The 17,641-nt window shown below is 39.3% G+C and overlaps 1 long non-coding RNA gene across 2 annotated transcripts in view; it reads left to right on the forward strand.

The window, feature by feature from the left end:
* Positions 1–12,652, forward strand: part of LOC106959133 (uncharacterized) — a 36,497-nt gene extending 23,845 nt beyond the window's left edge. For both annotated transcript variants that reach the window (XR_001427280.1, XR_001427279.1), the window contains exon 3: positions 11,919–12,652. This is a non-coding gene — a long non-coding RNA (uncharacterized LOC106959133). The remainder of the gene's footprint in view (positions 1–11,918) is intronic.
* Positions 12,653–17,641: the final 4,989 nt, after the last annotated feature.

Genomic DNA, 17,641 nt, shown 5'->3' on the forward strand with positions numbered 1-17,641 from the left:
TCAGATGTAAGAGGCCAGCTGAGGGGCAAAGCTCCCAACTTTCTCTATAAACACTATTATGGCAAAAACAGATTTCTATTGGAACGTCATTCAAACTTCCTGAGGAAAAATTCACTGATTCAAACCAATTCTTACATCCTTCTTAACATCTCTCAGCCTGAACCTGTACAAACAGGTGCTCATAATAATGATAAATGTTTCATTTGTATGGTATATATTATAATTTACCAAATAAATATTTAGCTAGCTAACTAAAGTAGCTTGTGACTTTCTGGTATGCAAGTTTTGAGCAAAACAGAAAATGCGAATTAGGCGTGTTTCCATCTAGCGGTTTGGAGCTAAAAACATGAGTTTATCAGACGTTGACAATGTGCTTGGCTGTAATGAACAGGAAGTAGACGTAGTAAACTACCATGGACCAAACATCTCAGAAAATGGAGAGTCCTCCAATCTGAGCTGAAGGTTTGGTGATTCATTACGTCAGAACTGGAAAACATGTTTCCATTTTTTTAGCGCATTAACTCTTTTTAGAGAAGCCAACAAATAGTGAGCATAGAAACTTTAAGAAATTGAAGAAGTTATTTAAGTTATTCATTTCTTACTGCAGTACTTAAAAATTGGTATAAAACATGTTGACAAAAACATGGCTACTGTTCCACAAAAAACAGATATCCGAAGTGAACAGCTAGTTAAATTTCTTGGTGTGCCCATTAAAAACCCCCAAACAAAAACAAAGACTTTTTCACTTACAGATGTGATGTCACGCTGCTAAAAGGCATAAAGCTGCTCACCGACGACGACTACTAGTGGTTTTAGCTGTGAAGTTGTCAAAATAATGCGCTAAATCCTAAATCTACCTGTGATGTATAAAAGGAAAAGGGACACCGTGGTTTGCTACTGTAAACTCTACGACAACTAGATGAGGTCAGGAAAAAGTTTTAATTAGAAAACAGAGAGGGAAGTAGCTCAGTTACGCTAGCTTGACTTTGACCATCTTAACATGTAGATGTGCTGTGGAATCTGGTGTTTCGGTTCAATTACAAAATAAGGCAACCCAACTCTGACAAGTCATCGTTGGAGAACTGAAACGGGCGGGAAACGTTTGCGTGTTTTTTAGTATTTTTTGTCAGTTGTTATAGCAACGGGTTTGTGTGTAGCATAGCCGACACAAAGAGCAAGAAAAAAGGAGTGGTTTTGAGTTATTCAGCAGTTTTTCTGTTGTTTTTCCATTTGCTGCAGCGCGCCACACTAAATTAATAATATCTACATCCCCAGGGTTTCTTTTTGCAAACTAATCGTTCAACCGCAGCAACTCGGCATGTAAAAAAAAAAAATCGTGTTGTGCACATTTGCAAAATTTCTGGATGTAAACAATAACATGCAATGTGGCTGTATTGTCATACTTTAACATATTTCAGCTGTTTTGAAGCCCCAGATGTGGCCAGTGCTTCTTTAAACAGTCATAATGTGTCAGCTCTTTACACATACTGGACATTTTGCTGTTCTTTTCAACAGATGTGCATGGATTTGAACCTCGCAGGTTGAAATGTTAGTCCTTTAGCCTCCCTGGGATGTTGCAGAGTTCATTCCTGAGGTTCAGACCGACTCCAGACATCTGATGTTTTTACTGTCCGTGTTAAACTGGAATCCCAATCAGCACCGTTATTGTTTTTAAAATGACTGCTTTGTTGGAAGAACATGCAGCCGCTATCCATGTTTCTGTAGTTTCATCAAACGCATTACAACCGTCAAGTCAGAGATACTGCCTGTGTCAAAGCAACGGTGTGATTTATAGAGAAACGGGGGAAATCTTCCCTTTGTCACGCGATTCCTACAGCAGAAGTACAGCTGTCCTTCCTTACATGATGTAATCATCGGTAATAACTCAAACCTGATCATAAAATGGAAAATGGCGTGCATCATCTGACAGCAGGACGTGAAATTAGGAATTACTCTGGTGCCTGACATGTTTTTTATTTAACACAAACATGCCTGTATTACACAATTTGACATAAATCTTTTTTTTTATTTATTTATTTGAAAAACACCAACAAAATGAAGGAAGCTGGGTGACACTGAGTTAATGGATGGCTTCGGGCTGCGTGCCGCCTCATCCTCATCGTGACTAATTCCAGAGACTAATCTGGTTGTAAATGCTGAACCTGCCACTCTCTTCTCTACAGTCAGGCCCCTTCAGCTCATTTCTGTAATGAAATGGTCACACGGCTGCTTTAAAGAGATATCGCTTTGTTTTTTAATAGCTTTCAGAGCTAAACTCAACAGTTCTGGTTCATCTGATGTAAGAGATGTTGGTTATAATTTTTTAAAATGTTTTTACTTTAAAGCATTTGAGCAATCATTAGGTGGATTCAACTTAGAAAATCTGAAACCTGTTGATGCTGGCTTGATAGAAAAAAGTAGTTTTTAGCTAGCCTCAAGTTAGCCTAGCTTCATATAAAAGTAGTAAGCACTGTTATTAAACTACGCTTTTCAGGCAGGGGAGTAATTAAAGTCATCTTATGTTTCTGGCTAGCATCAAGTTAGCTTAGTTTAATGTAAAAGTAGTTGGCATTGTAATTATTTTTTTCCCAAAACATAATAGCAATACTTATAAAGCAAAGCAATCCAAAGATAATAATAGTTAGCACTGTAATGAGACAAAACCTTTCAGGCAAGAGAATTTACCAAATTTAAAAAGTGGTAGCTAGCATAGGTTAGCTTAGCTTAATACAGAAATAGTTAGCATCCTAATTAAACAAAGCTTTTCTGGGAGGAGAATTTATGAAACTCGTCAGATGCTACACTTCAAAAAGAACTTAAATAACCTAATAATATCGCTATTTCTTCAATATCCTCAAGTTAGCTTAGCTTGATTTAAACAGTGTAATCAATTACTGCTCCACAAAATTCAACTCCCAAAACTTCAAAAGCTCACTGAAGTTGTTTAATCCAACTGCTTAAAAAGACATACACAAATAAAGGTGAAAATAGTTTCCAGTGAAATTAGACAAAGTTTTTTATTCAGGAAAATTATTCCAGTTGAAGAAGTGATGTTTTTAGCTAGCATCAAGTTAGCTTAGCTTAATTCAATAAAATCTGAGATGAAAGTTTTCAGGCAACACAACTGACTGCCACATACTCGAGCGGCGCAGATCACCAGCAAAAGAAAATTAAATACTAAATTAATTAATTAATCAAACCAATTAAGATAAATTTATATTAAAAAAATAGTCAATCCTAAGAAAACGAAGTTTACGTTGCACCAAACTGGTAGTTGTGATTTCTGTTCAACCCAAAGGGTATTTGTGGTTTTATGAATAATATTTGTTCTCCAACTGACTCAGTATGCTAATGAGGTTATTAACTTGGTCCATCAGTCTTGCTGACTGCTAGAAGCCTCCTCTCTTAATGAAGTTTTATGTGACACGATAAATACCATTAGCTTTGTTGTGATTGCAAGGCCTTCAAGCAGGTTAGCAGCTCCTCAGTCAAGCTTAGCCATTAGGCAAACATAATTGCAAAAAACCCCACATGGTTAGAGTAATAGCAGTTTATTTTTGGTACAAAGTACATTTAACCTCACTTTAGTATTAAAATTGATTTATTAGACAATAGATGGATGGATGGATATCAACTGACTTTACGCTGAAAAGCAATTTCATGCCAAGTTGTTGAGACTTTCGGTCTTAAGATGAATGTTTGGCAGGAGGCAGAGACACTGTAAAAATTCACCGCCGTTCAGTCGGAGTACATGAGAGAAAAAGAGACGATTAGTGCCACGAAGGCTCGACGTCCACTCATGCACCATTTCAGTCATTCACAGTAGATTGCATTTCTGCAATTTCGGCTTGTTCTCCTTCACTGGAGTGGGGTGCAATAACAAACTCTTCATCTCTTTCCAAGAAAATAGGAATTCTCTGGGAAAAAACACTTTTGATGAATATTTAGAGTATGCAAAAAATATGCTGAGTTGACTTTATTACGATATTCAACCCTCACGGCTGCAGATGCATATGCATAAATGTGGAAGAAGGATGTTATGGTTGGGAATTAAGCATCAACGTGATGGAAAACGTTAACCAAGTAATTCTGAGTCTTCCCGACTGAACTTTAGATTATTTTTTTTCCAAAAAAGAAAGAAGTTGAACCAAGGTGGGAAAACACCAAAGTTAAATTCACTATGAATGGCAGAAGCAAAGAAACCTCTATGAATTATGGAGAATCTCACTTTAAAAGTAACACACAACTAACTGCATGGAAGAGCATTTAACCCTTGTATGTTGAAATGGGGTCCACCTGACCCCACACATGTAAAACCTGTATCATTTTCCACAGACTTCTACGTTTGCCTCAGTCCTCGCACGCACAAGGGTTAAAATACAAAAAACCAAATAAATTCTCTGCTTTCGAACTGAAGTCCAGTTTGTCTTTGGTAGAAAGATGGTAAAATTAAGTCAGATTTGTAGATTATCTTGAGTAACCCAGATGGAAATACAAAAGGGTGAAACCGAACGCATTCATTTTGCCCAATACGTCCCACTTAAATTGAAAATTCGGTGAGCTTCCCCTGAACACCTGACACAGGACCTCCAGGAAATTATATTTCAGGTTTGAAAGTTCACATGCAACGGTACAACCAGCTGACCAAACTTGCTGGATCTCTGCTGGGGTTGCCAGGTGAGGGGGGAACTCTGCTGGGGTTGCCAGGTGAGGGGGAAACTCTGCTGGGGTTGCCAGGTAACGGGGAAACTCTGCTGGGGTTGCCAGGTAATCGGGGGAACTCTGCTGGGGTTGCCAGGTAATTGGGGAACTCTGCTGGGGTTGCCAGGTAATTGGGGAACTCTGCTGGGGTTGCCAGGTGAGGGGCAGTGCCAGCCTATTTGTAACTCAACATGTGGAAGATTTTTTAAATGTCTAATTTGCCAGACACCATGAAACATTAACTTATTGCAACTTATTGTTTTTTAACAGCCACCCAGCTTTAGTTTTAGGAGTAGAAACCCAAATGGAGGTACAAAAAAAACCTGGCAAAATGTGACTTTTACATAATGCGTCCCCTTTTAAGAGATGCCAAAAACTGATTTTCACAGTCTACAGCGAATGATGCATGAAATGAATCCAAACCGGATGCAAAGCACATGAAAAGCCTGGGTGTACAGAGGTGTTGGCCTGACCACATTCAGACGCCCCGCCTTGCCGACCCAGTTTTTTGTCTGCGCTGCGACTGCAGAGGGAGGCACCGGCGCTCTCCATTACCCTGGAATGGCAGAGGAATTGAATTAGCCCAAGGTGGCTTAAGCATGTGGGCTTGTGTGAACCTGCTAGCAGGGTGCGAGTGCATCATCTTTCACAATCAGCAGGCTGTGCGATGTACCAGGGAAAACGAGGCCGTGCGGCGCTGCAGATGGACTGGCACCTCGCTGCTGACGTTTGGGCTTTTTTCTCCTTCTTTTGAGATTTAAAGACTGCAAAAGGACAAAAGACGAAGAATATCACTCAATCTGGGTCAGACAAAAACTTCTGTACTACCGTAATATAAACTAGAGGTAAAGGATCCTCCACTAGGGGTGAACCAGTCGCCTTTTATTTACTGTTGATGCTAAGTGGTTAGCGAACAGATTAGCATCCATCATTATTGTGTTGCTTAGCAACATGAAGGCCTTGGATGTCCAACCTTTTTAAAACTTGGGTGAAAATCATCAAATATAGCTATGAACAAAAACATATAAAACTGAACCATACATGTGTTTTTATTAGTTTTTTAGACGAGGCTCTTCGGACCTTAACATGGGTCAAAATTAGGATGGAAAATTATAAAGAAACAAATAAGGTTTAAAAATGGAACAACAAATACAGGTTTTAGATTTTTCTTCAAATTTTCTTTGTAGAATTACATTTAATTTGTTTGCATTTATATCCAGTTTTTAATATTAGGCTGGAAATTATGTCCAGATATAAGCATCTCATAAATCAATCAAGTTTATTTCTTTAGCTCATTTCCTCTTTAAAGTGCTTCACATCATAAAAACAACACACTATGTAAGAAAATATACTTATCTTTTTGTAAAAGTTGTTTTCCTTTTATACTAAAACCTAAAAATATGGATAAAATGGCTGCTCTTAAAAATTACAACAGATTTAAGAAAATGGACGAATCATGTCGTTGACTGCAGAGGAAGCAGATTTTGCAGAAACTGACTGAGTTTGAGACATTATGAAGGAAATTGAGAAAATGAGTTTAATTTTTCCATTATGTTTGTTTTTCTACCGTTTCACTTTTTTATGTGTTTACTTTGGGGATTAGGTTAAGTCTTCTGTCAAATGTATGACTATCACTTATATATTATAAAATAATTCAACAGCAGATTTCCTGCAGTATATATTTCTATAGAAATAAGTTTTTATTTAGCTGGACTGAACTCAAACGTGTCTCTTTGTTATCAGAACAGGAAGCTGCAGTGACCTAATAACACATTTTGCTGTTTTTTATGTTCGTACTTTGAGGAATCCTTTCACTGCTGATTTGTGCATCCATGTTTACCTCTCATAAAGTTACTCTGACGTTTCTGATCCACAAAGCCGCAAGTACTGTATGAATCTGCAGCGGCTGACGCGTCTTATCAACCGCAGCCTCGTCTTTTCCTGTCTGTGTGACTCCGGCCTTTGAAAGCACTTGGAGGAAGGAAATGTAGTATTCATTGTCCCAGTGAGGCTTTTCTCTGGTTTACCTTCTTCCTCACGTGAACTATTGTGTGTGACGTAGTTCACACACACAGATCTTTGTGTTTTCTTGCCTAAAATTAGCTTTTCAAGGCAGCGTTTTAAGAGGGTGTGCACTCATGCATTTTGGTGACAATGTTATCACATGGCGCACCAGGAAGTGGGTGTGAACTGCTTTGTGGCTCCTCTATCTCTGCAGCCATGCACCAAACTTTGGCTAATAGCTGAGATAAGACTTGTTGTTTGAGGAAGCAGCAAAGTCACAGCAGATTATCTAGAAAGGACTTTTTTTTTTTTTTTAAGAAACTCAGATTAAAGGTCACAAAAAGAGGGATAGTAAATCTTAAGCAGGGGTGTCCAGAATCCCAAACAGCTATTTACTAGTAAATTAAAATTAAAAGAAAACCCTTACTATTAAAAAAAAGTTTAATTGGTCACTGAAATTCTTGTGCTAAAAACTTATAAAAGTTCCCACTGGAGAGACAAACATGTAGTATTCCTGAACTGTAAACAGGGGCCACACAGAGTTGTTCCAAGGGCCACAAATGGCCCCCAAGCCTCACTTTTACACCCCTTTCCCTAGAGTGAAAGTTAATTCCATGTCAAATAAACTAAGATGGTCTCATGATGCATTTAAGATGAGGTGCATGTAAGTGAGTACATTAAAAATGTTACATGGGTCTGAATGTGAGGAAAGCAGAAGAAAATCAAATTCTGTCATGTTTTAAAGTGTTGGTAGTGCAGGTATATCAGGATCAGAGGAGCTTGGAGTTCTGCCGTGTCAGGACAGGGTGTGGTACTTTCTGGTGACCTATAATGCTAAATTCAAATTTTGCATGATTTTGTACTTCCATGTGGATCTCAGCTGCTTTTAGAAACAGCATAAGTTTTTTTTTTTTTTTTTTTTAAAAAACTACCAAGCCAGTTTTTGCCATTAAGTTAGTTTTTTGATGTCTAGAAAATGAGCCATTTCAAAACCCTCCCAATTCTTAAGTCACATTTCAAAGGCACTGCATCATTTTTTAGCAATTCAAGCTGAGCCCCAGCACATTTGGTCAGCTGGTTTCACCACTGTGAAATCAGTGGTGAAACCAAAAGGTCAAGTGTTTATTCCCATCTTCCCAACCAGAGTTCTTGTTGGCTGTGCAGGAGCCTCTACTAATGCTTTTCAAAGATGTACAGTTGTATAATTGCGTGTGCAGCCATTTTCACGCACCAATATAAACGCTGAGTTGGGGGCGTGGCCAGCAGCAGCTTATTTGGATTTAAAGTGACAAGACGTCCTAAAACATCTCATTCTGAAACTCAAAATAGGCAGAACTTGACCAGACTAACTTAGAATTAGTAATGATTTTGTGGAAAAAGAATCACCCATAAGACATAAGTTTCAGATACTGTTCATCTTCCTTTAAATGTTCATGAAGTAGTATTGGTCAAGAACACTTCAGAAAGTTACATGAGATCCATGTTGTACATCAGTAAAGGACTCGATCAGCTGCTGTATCGCCCCACGGTGGCATTAAGGAGACAAAACGAGTCCCTTGTTCTTTTCGACCTGTTTAGATCCTGAGTGTAAATACACGAAGAACAAGATGTGGTAAAAATCCACGCATCGGTGCCCTGTCAACAGCTGCTCCTCTGGAGAGCAATCATCACTGACTCAAGCCGTCATGTTGATGGATCTATCAGTGCCTGGCGCGGGTCCCAGAAGTCCCTGGCTTTGTGGTTGGACCATATTGTCGGCGCAGTTTGAGACCCAGCACCAGGACTCATAATCCTTTTCTCGTGCCACAAACACCTACTGACAACTTTAATTAGAGCCTCGGGAGAGAGAAAGATGTCTTCAGTCCTTTCATAGTCGGGTGGGCATGAAACACAGTTCTTCAAGTGTTTTTGTTGTAAGGCGCGTTCTGTCTGTAAAAATGTGTTGTTTGTCCTTTATTTGGATGTCCTGTGATAATACTTATTAAAGGTTCAGTGACATGAGTAATTATTTGATCTTAAAGCTCAAGAGACTCCAGGTTTGTAAAAACAGGCTCAAATTTAGACTAGCAAAAATAGTTTCAAGGGTTTAAATGTATCTGTAAAATCTATTGTCCAGTTCATTTACGGCTTTATTCCTGCCTGTGGGCAATCTATTGTTTCAAATAATAACTATTGTTGGTGTTGCAGTTCAAATCAAAACCCTGTTTGGACATAATTCACATTTTGTTTTTCACTAAAAATTTGCATGAAAATTGGATAGGAACATGACTGTCTGCTCTTCATTTCAAATGTTTGCAAATCTTTGTCGAAAAAATACAGTTTCCCAATTGCAATGTTTCCATTAAATAAGAAATGCAATCAAAATCACAGTGAATAAGTTTGAGTTCTGCTGGGGTTGCTAGGTAACGGGCGGGATTCCGCTGGGGTTGCTAGGTAACGGGCGGGATTCCGCTGGGGTTGCTAGGTAACGGCATTCCGGAAGTATAACTGAAACCTGTTCCTGCCAACAAAATGCCCTCATGAAGCAAACCTTTATGAAACGTAAGTGAACACTGCATAAATTGCAGACTTAAAATGTTTAGATGAGATCAAGTGACCTAGGATGAGTCTGAAGGTGGGACTTAATCGCTCTAAATGGTAAAACTGTTGCATAACATGCATGAAATCAACCGTGAACATAGCTTCCCATCACAGGACCGGCTGCTATGGGAATTGGTTAAAACAGGAATAAAACCGTGCTAAATTTGAGATCTCTATCAGAGTTTTAAATAACACACAAATACATTCAAAAGAAACCGTAGTCCAGATTGATGCATCAATCTGCACCTCTGCTGCCTTCCTTGTGACTGCAGGGTCTAAACAGCACAGAAAGATCTTGTTTGTGAAAGTCCCCATCATGACACACAACACGGCCAGACACCCACTGCTGCCTGCGCCGTGGCTGACAAGCGACTAATGACTTTCAATGAGGGTTTCTGCAAACAGCCTCATGAATTAGTCATCGCCTTCCTTGACCCGTGCGTTGATACGATCTCAGCCGGCCGCCGCAGCCTCCTGAGGACCAGATGGGTTATGTAAGCTTACAGATAGTTGACTGGAGAGATCGGATGCAGAGAACGGGACGAAGCTTTGCAGTCAGGAGCACTAATAGTGATTGATGGTGGCAATCTGTAGTTAATGCGAGAGTTGTTGCTTTATGACTGCGTTTAATGCATCAGTAATAGGTACTTCACACGTGCTTTGCTTACCAGGGAACAAAGATTTGCATGTTTGATGGTTGATTAAAGCAGTGATGTTGCGTTAATAGTTGGAAACTACAACAGNGTATTGCTTACTATTAAAAAATATATTAAATAAATTACGAGAATAAAGTCACAACCCTATGAGGACAAAGACAAAATATTACAAGAATAAAGTCGTAAAATTGACTCTAGAAATACGACGACCTTATTCTTGTACTACCTTCTTATTTTATGACTTTAAAATAATTTTTTCCTTAGCGTGGCCCTAATACTCCATCGTAGGAAACCAGAGAAAAGCCAATGTTTTCAGGTGGAGCAATCTGGTGCATTTTAAAGGTTTTTCAAGCCAGCTTTTTTTCCCCAGAGGACGATGTTTCTGCTTTTTATTTTATGTAAATTGCACACAGTTTACGTATAAATATTAATCAGACGTGGCAAATATAAAAAGACGAAAGGCCTTTTGGTCAACTTGTGTTTGCGGAGACGTTCAAGTGATTTTAAATGTGAGAGATCGTCCACATCTTAAAACTCAATTAGTAAAACAACATGAGAAGCTAATGATGGAAACTCACTGATTCATTACCCTCTTGTGTTTCTATGATGCCTGACATAATGACCACGTATTAAAAATGTTACCAAAGACTCTTTAATGAACAGAATATAATGTGGAGGGCTCCACTGAGCACAACATGAAGTGTAATTATGTCCTTCAATGAAAAATTAAGCTCAATGCAAAATGGGCCCAATTTTATTTTTTTGTATAAACGCAAAACAATCCGAGTCTTATTTCCATGTTGTCCTAAAACAATATCTCTCACATTTGTCTATGAATCTTGTCTCAACTTTACGTCAAAGTGTTAATTTGTTTTGTAAAGCAGATAAAATCTCAGGGTTGCCAGATCTGACAGTTTTCAGCCCAAAAACGACGTAAAACCTGTCCAACTCCAAAAAACCAAAGCAAATCATGTTGATGGCGCCAGATTTTACATATAAGACACGTTGCATGTAATTTGCAAATTTTACACATGTGCACTACACTGGAGGACAGAAACACGATTCTTTTACATTGACAGTCGCGTTGCCGCTGTAGAACGAATCCAATAACAGAATTAATTAGGCATCGTTAGTTTACTGCACTGCGCCACAGAAAAGGGAAAAATAACGCAGAAAAATATTGAAGAATAAATCAGAACCGCTCACTTTTTTTTTTGCTTTGCCGGCTACGCTACCCACAGACTTGTTGCTGTAGCAACTGACAACAAAACTGCTATAAATCAAGATTCAACGCCCAAAAACACACAAACATTTCTCACACAATGAACAGAACATTCAGTCTGTTGCAGTTTTATGTTTTTAGGCTTGATTTTTATTTTGGGATTTCTAAGTGGTTGTCTGAACACAGCGGTGGTCGGTTAGCTGAGTTTAACCGCCTGCTCCTGATCTGTCAGAGTTGGTGTGTAGGTCGCCTTTTTTTGCTGTTTTTTAACTGAACCGAAACACACAGGATTCCACAGCACATCTACATGCTACGGTTGTCAAAGTCAAGCTAGCATCACCTGACATATTAAGAGGAATTTTGATTCTCTACTTCCCTCTTCCTCGCTATTTTTTAAAAACTTTTTTCTGACCTGATCCAGTTGTCCTAGTGTTCACAATTGGTAGCAAAGCTACCAATTGCTTCACTGCTTCTCCGATGGTAGTCACTGTTGGTGAGCAGCTTTTCCCCTTGATTTTCCCCATGAAGTCACATTGGAACGTGTCTAAATGTTTAAAATAAGTTTCACTGCTCTAATAAAACAGGTTTACTCTTTGGTTTACTGGGATGTACCTTTAAATTGGTGAATTAAACTGTTATGAAGTGGCGACCTGGTTTGCCCTCCAGCAGGAAGCTGGGGCGGGATCCTGTGCGTTTGATGCGTCTATATAATCAACAGCATTCAGGTTTAACAACAAGCCTATTCATTTTTCCAGCTGAACGTGTTCAAAAGAAGCCGTGAAAACGATGCGACGGTCATCACAGATTGAGAGATACCCAACTGAGCATTCATACAACCGGCGCTTTTCCCACATCCAGCGCGGGTCATATGGGACGTAGGACCGTCGGGCTCGGAGAAAGCGCTGTGGCCTGCTGTGCCTGCGAAGTCACACAAGAGTCACAATCTGTGCTGCTTCTGGTTTGCAAGACGTCTGCAGGCCGGGGCAGATGGGAGCGAGAGCTGCGTCATCTGGCGTCGCCGTGGCAAACGGGGCACCAAGGAAACCTTCGTGTAACGAGATCCGCGCTGAGCTGACGGTGAAACCTGTCGCCCTGAGCGGAGAACCGTCATCCAAACCTCAATGAAACTGTATCCAGAAAATACTTTAAAACAGAAAGAGGGCTCCACATGACTGTCTGAAAATATGAAGTAACACAAGTAAAAACAATTGAAACAAATCCTAGAGGATGAACCAAAGGATAAAAATTTGTTTATATGACGAGTTTTGTGAGCAGGAAGTGAAGGAGTCTACGACCACAGAACCTTCAGTCCATCACAGTTTTATGTTTTCAGACTTGATGTTTATTGATTATTAATAAGTGATTAGTAGTTGATTACCTTACTTACAGACCCATTCAGCCTCATGATGGCCATTACTGGTTTCAGCTGTTGAATTGTCAACATTATGTCTGAACTAAAATGATCCGCTTTGGGTCGCATTGGCCTGCTGTGTTGATGTGTTTTGCTCTTTATGCAACCATGTTTTTGCAGCTTTTTAATATTTTCCCCTAATATATTTGATTTTCAGCTCAGTCACAAACACAATTGACCCTTTGCAAGTCACAAAATCATTCGAAGCGCCATGATGGACGTTGGAAATGAGGATGGGGAGTGTTGAACTGATCAGTGACTGAAACTGTTTACCAAAGTTGTTTTATCGGTTTATTCATGGCTTCTTCTTGAACGTAACACACCTGGCTGCAGCTCATAGAGGCGCTAGCTAGCTTAGAAACCGACCCGAACCTCCTCCCACCTGACGTGTTGATCTAATTACCGGCTTTCCCTGGATTCACACCACATGATTTGTCACTATGTCATGAACAGCGTTTCCCTTTTACACCGCAGCAGCCTTAAAAACGCACAAAAAACGAGATGCTAATCAGTTTTTACCCACGCATGCTAGGCTACATGACGGCGCAGCACTGTTTCCATGGTTACTGATGGTCAGACACGTACCTTCTCCATAAGGCAATATTTGATATTTTTCTAATCATATTTATTTATAAAGCATATGAACGTTGTAAAAAGTGTTCGCTGGAAATCCGTGATTAAACCGACAGTCGATTGCCGGCTGCTGTCAACCACCGCGCATCTTTCCTCATTAAAGTTATAAAATAAAATGAGCAGTTTGGTTTTCACCCTTGTCTATTTGAGCTGCATCGAAATCAACTAAATAAAAGCGACATTAGATTACTATGACTACTACATGTGCGGTTTTTAAAGTGGTTGTTATGACGTCCGTCATGGTGGAGTTTGAAGAGAGTGACGTCACGTGCAGCGTCAGTAAACAGCAGAATAAAATAAAACATGTCGCTAATGAGTATTAAAAACCACGCCGATGCATTTGTCTCGGTTTATTTATTTCATTGGCGAAGTTTCAGATTTTTATTTTTTTTTTCTTGGTGCTGCAGGTGGATGTGATTTCATCATTAGATTTAATTGGTTTCACCTGCTGCTGTTCTGTCTCTCACCTGGATCCACGCAGCCCTGAATCCTTGTTCATTAGACAAAAGGTGGGTTTAACTTTTCACAACCGAAGTTAATCATAAAATACGACGCGGCTGTGGCTCTCGGACGCATTAAGACGATTGCATGCCTCTTCGATCGGCTCAAGTATCCACCGGAGACCGATTCAGGGGGCAATTTTAATTTTGAATCTTGAATTAAATTTATTTTCATTCTGCATGTCGCAATCTACATTTTCATCTTTAATTACGCCGTGACCGAACGTGAACTTTGATTCCCCAGCATGCTTTCCAGAGGAGCTAATTTTCTCCGCACCTCCGACTGATGTGGGACGGAGCGAGGGGCAAAGGGGGAAGAGCTGGATGTGATTAAAGCAGATGGAGGGAACCAACGGAGGCAGAGGAAGGTGGAGAAAGATGGGGGTTACGCAGCGCTGCATTATGCATCGTGGATCAGATGCCTGGGTGGCTTGTTTATGGCTTGGTGTCAAGAGTTCAACTCCTACTTCCTGCTCCGTTTCCATGACAGCAGCAACAAATATTGTCCTTGACTTTGAGTGATGGCGGGCGTCGAGTAAAAAGGTTTACAGCTGACAGTAATATGAGAGGACTAAGAGGATTGTTTCGGGCGTTTGTATTCATTTGGAAGATGTTCCTCTCGTTGAGATTCGTCCAATTTGCATTTATAGAGCCTCCGCGTCGCTGCACCTACTTTTCAGACTGTATTAGGTCTCCAGATTTCATTTTGAAAGTAAAACGGCTTAAATGAAACATGAGGTGGGTTGATGTATACAGACGAGACGGGATTAATACAGAAGATGAGATGAGACAGACCTTAAGAGTTTATTTTTTAAAGAAGACAAAAACCAGCTCCACCAACCACTTTAAAGAAATGTTGCCTTATTGAATCAGGGTTGCCAGATCTGACAGCTTTCAGCAAAAAAACCATCAAACTTGGAAAAAAACCCAAATCTCAAACTCTAATAAAACTCATTCTAAGATATAAAAAAGAAATACATATATTTATATAAATAAAAATTTTGCATTAACAAAATGAAACCAGAAGCTTGAAGGTATTAATTTAGTGCCCAAAGGGAAAATAATGTAGAGAAAAGTTGAACTCAAAACCACGCTATCAGACCTGTCGCTATAGCAATTGACTTCCAACAGCTCCACTAATGTATCACAATTCAACACCAGAAAACACTCAAACATTTCCCACATAAGAGCAGAACGTTCAGTCAGCTACAGTTTTTATGTTTTCAGGCTTTATGTTTATTTTCCCGTTATTAATTTGCCGCCAATCTGGTTGATTTAAACACCTGCTCTACTGACGATCTGACAGAGTCGGTGTTTAGGTTGCTTAATTTTCCTTTTTTTTAACTGAAGAGAAACACAGAATTCTGCAGCACAGCTACATGTTATGATTGTCATAGTCAAGCTAACATAACTGACTCACTTCTCTCTCTTAATAAAATCTTTTCAGTGATATGTGATGCCCTTTGACCTTTTCTAGTTGTCATAGTGTTGACAATTAGTAGCAAAGCACTGCATCCCTTTTTCTTTTCTAGATGACGTACATTTACGATTTAGTGTCATTGGCTAAACCCAATGGCTTTATCTTGTAAAAGCTACATGTCTTGTATAATTCTGCTTCAGAGATTTCAGTGTTTACTGGGTTGTTAACTAATCATTTACAAGTCATTTCTACCTTGGACAGTGATTTATTTATTTGTTTGTTTTTTAAAGTTAACCCTTTAACTTTGATATTAATTATAAAAAGTTTGGGTTCCTAACTTTAGTCCTGGTGAACACCACTGGAACCAGTCCTGGGTATTTCACCTGTGATCTCTAAATAAATACTTCCAAATTTAAACATTACTACTTTTAATATCTAGTCTTTGATCCTACATAGAGAAAGCGTTTTAAAATTTATGAAAATGGGTGAAGCCCACCTGTTTCTTCTTCTTCACCTGTGTAGCTTTTAAATTCAGGATCTTCTCATTGGGAATTAGCTAATTATTAGACCACACAGACCCAATCAACTCATTTACCATTGACTTATCAACCATTTCTTTGGCACTCTTAAATCTACCGGGTTGCACCAAGGACATAAATAGTTTCAAGAAGCTGAAATGTTACTATTTTCCCCCTAAACTACAATAAAACAATATGTTTATCTTGAGGTAGCTTCTTTACAATCAGAGTTAAAAAGTAATGATGCAGAGACACCAGAATCCTTCAGTGCTTTATATTATTGCTAATATGTTATCTTACTATGACCTTAAAGGGGTTCAAAGTTAATTTAATGACAATTACCAATCATTTAATCAGTCCAAATATAATTGACACATTCTAGAAGGTTAGGAATGAATTAAAATGCTCCAACAAATTATCAGGGTAAGACAAAGAGTTTTTGAGAAAAACTTTGAGAGTACAGATGCAGTATTATCAGACGAAAGACACAAATTACTAGAAAAGCAATCTTAATGAGTACAAACGTTGCTAGTGTTGTGTTTTAGCGTTAGCTTCTGCTAAATGCAATGCTATAACGCTAATGTCATGCTTTAGCATTAGCTTCTGCTAAATACAATGCTATAATGCTAATGTCATGCTTTAGCGTTAGCTTCTGCTAAATGCAATGCTATAACTCTAATGTCATGCTTCAGCGTTAGCTTCTGCTAAATACAATGCTATAACGCTAATGTCATGCTTTAGCGTTAGCTTCTGCTAAATACATTTACAGCTTAAAACTTCAACAAAGGAAGCGGGCAGGAAAAAGTCATTTTTCTCTCTCCTATAAACGTCTAAACTTATATAATTTCACTTTAAAAAATCTGGAGTTGAACCTTTTCCTCTCCCTTTTGCAGGTTTGCAGTGAATGTTGGAAAATCTCGATAAGCGGCGGCTGATCGACCGTAACGGCAGGACATGCAGAGCCGCCGTCCTCGGCCTCTCAATCACAGCGGCTGGCAGGGGGAACCTCGCCCTCGGCTTGTGATCCCTGTAATGGAATATGGTGTATAATCGAGAGGCGAGCTGCTGAGTTAATGAAAAGGGTGGAGAGGTGACATTTTCTGAGGGACGTCTGAAGGAGGGTGACATTTACAAAGAAGAAGCCCCAAAGACGGACCGTTTTTTCATAAGTTGGAGGAATGCAAAGCTGATTTCTGCGCAACTGAAATCCCCAGTTTAGGTAAAGTCAAGCAGCAGTTTGGTTATTTCTCTGAGCAGCTGTGACACGTTACAGACGAGGTTCACACCCGACGCTCACACCTGACGGAGCCGACATGGATTTCTGATAATGAGGTGGGAGAGGAGAGGAAAGAGGTGCAGCTCACTTCTCTGCTGGTGACAGCCAAACAGCAGGGGAGTTTCACAGAAAATACAAATATTTACACTGTTTTTCTGTCCCTCATATAGGCAAATCTCTCTTATTGACTTCCATTAATACGCTAATAGTGGAGCTAATCTTTCGTTTAGCAGCACACCTTCCTTTCCCTAAGCTAACTTTTCCAGATGCATTTAATTTGAAGGACCAATTTACTTGGCATTTTGTAAACTTTCAGTTTGTTTATATTTGTTATCTTGTTTTGAGGTGGGTGAAGATTGTTTAAAAAGAGGTATTGACCCTTTAAACATGACGTCATGCTCTTCAGACTGCGGCCAACTTCACTGTGACTGCGCCTTCGTTAGCGCCTGTAAAGTTTGTCAAAACAAACAAACAAAAAAAACTTGGTCAGCTAACATTTACTTGGTTACTTTGGTCGATTCAGCAAAATCAGCAACGGAGTTAGCAAAACTTAACAACTATGAAATTGAAACTGGTGGTGCGCAATATGTTTCAAAGAATCACTTCCTGATGTGCAAACCGTCCAGATAACTGTCCAAAAACAAATAAGACCCAGAGGAGGAAGATGTAGCACAGTGACAGCGAGTATCAACACTGTTAAATGTAGTGCTTTAGCATTAG

The sequence above is a fragment of the Poecilia latipinna genome, unplaced genomic scaffold (genome assembly GCF_001443285.1).
Source record: "Poecilia latipinna isolate Pla-1442-1.1 unplaced genomic scaffold, P_latipinna-1.0 Scaffold1048, whole genome shotgun sequence".
NCBI classification, from domain to species: domain Eukaryota; kingdom Metazoa; phylum Chordata; class Actinopteri; order Cyprinodontiformes; family Poeciliidae; genus Poecilia; species Poecilia latipinna.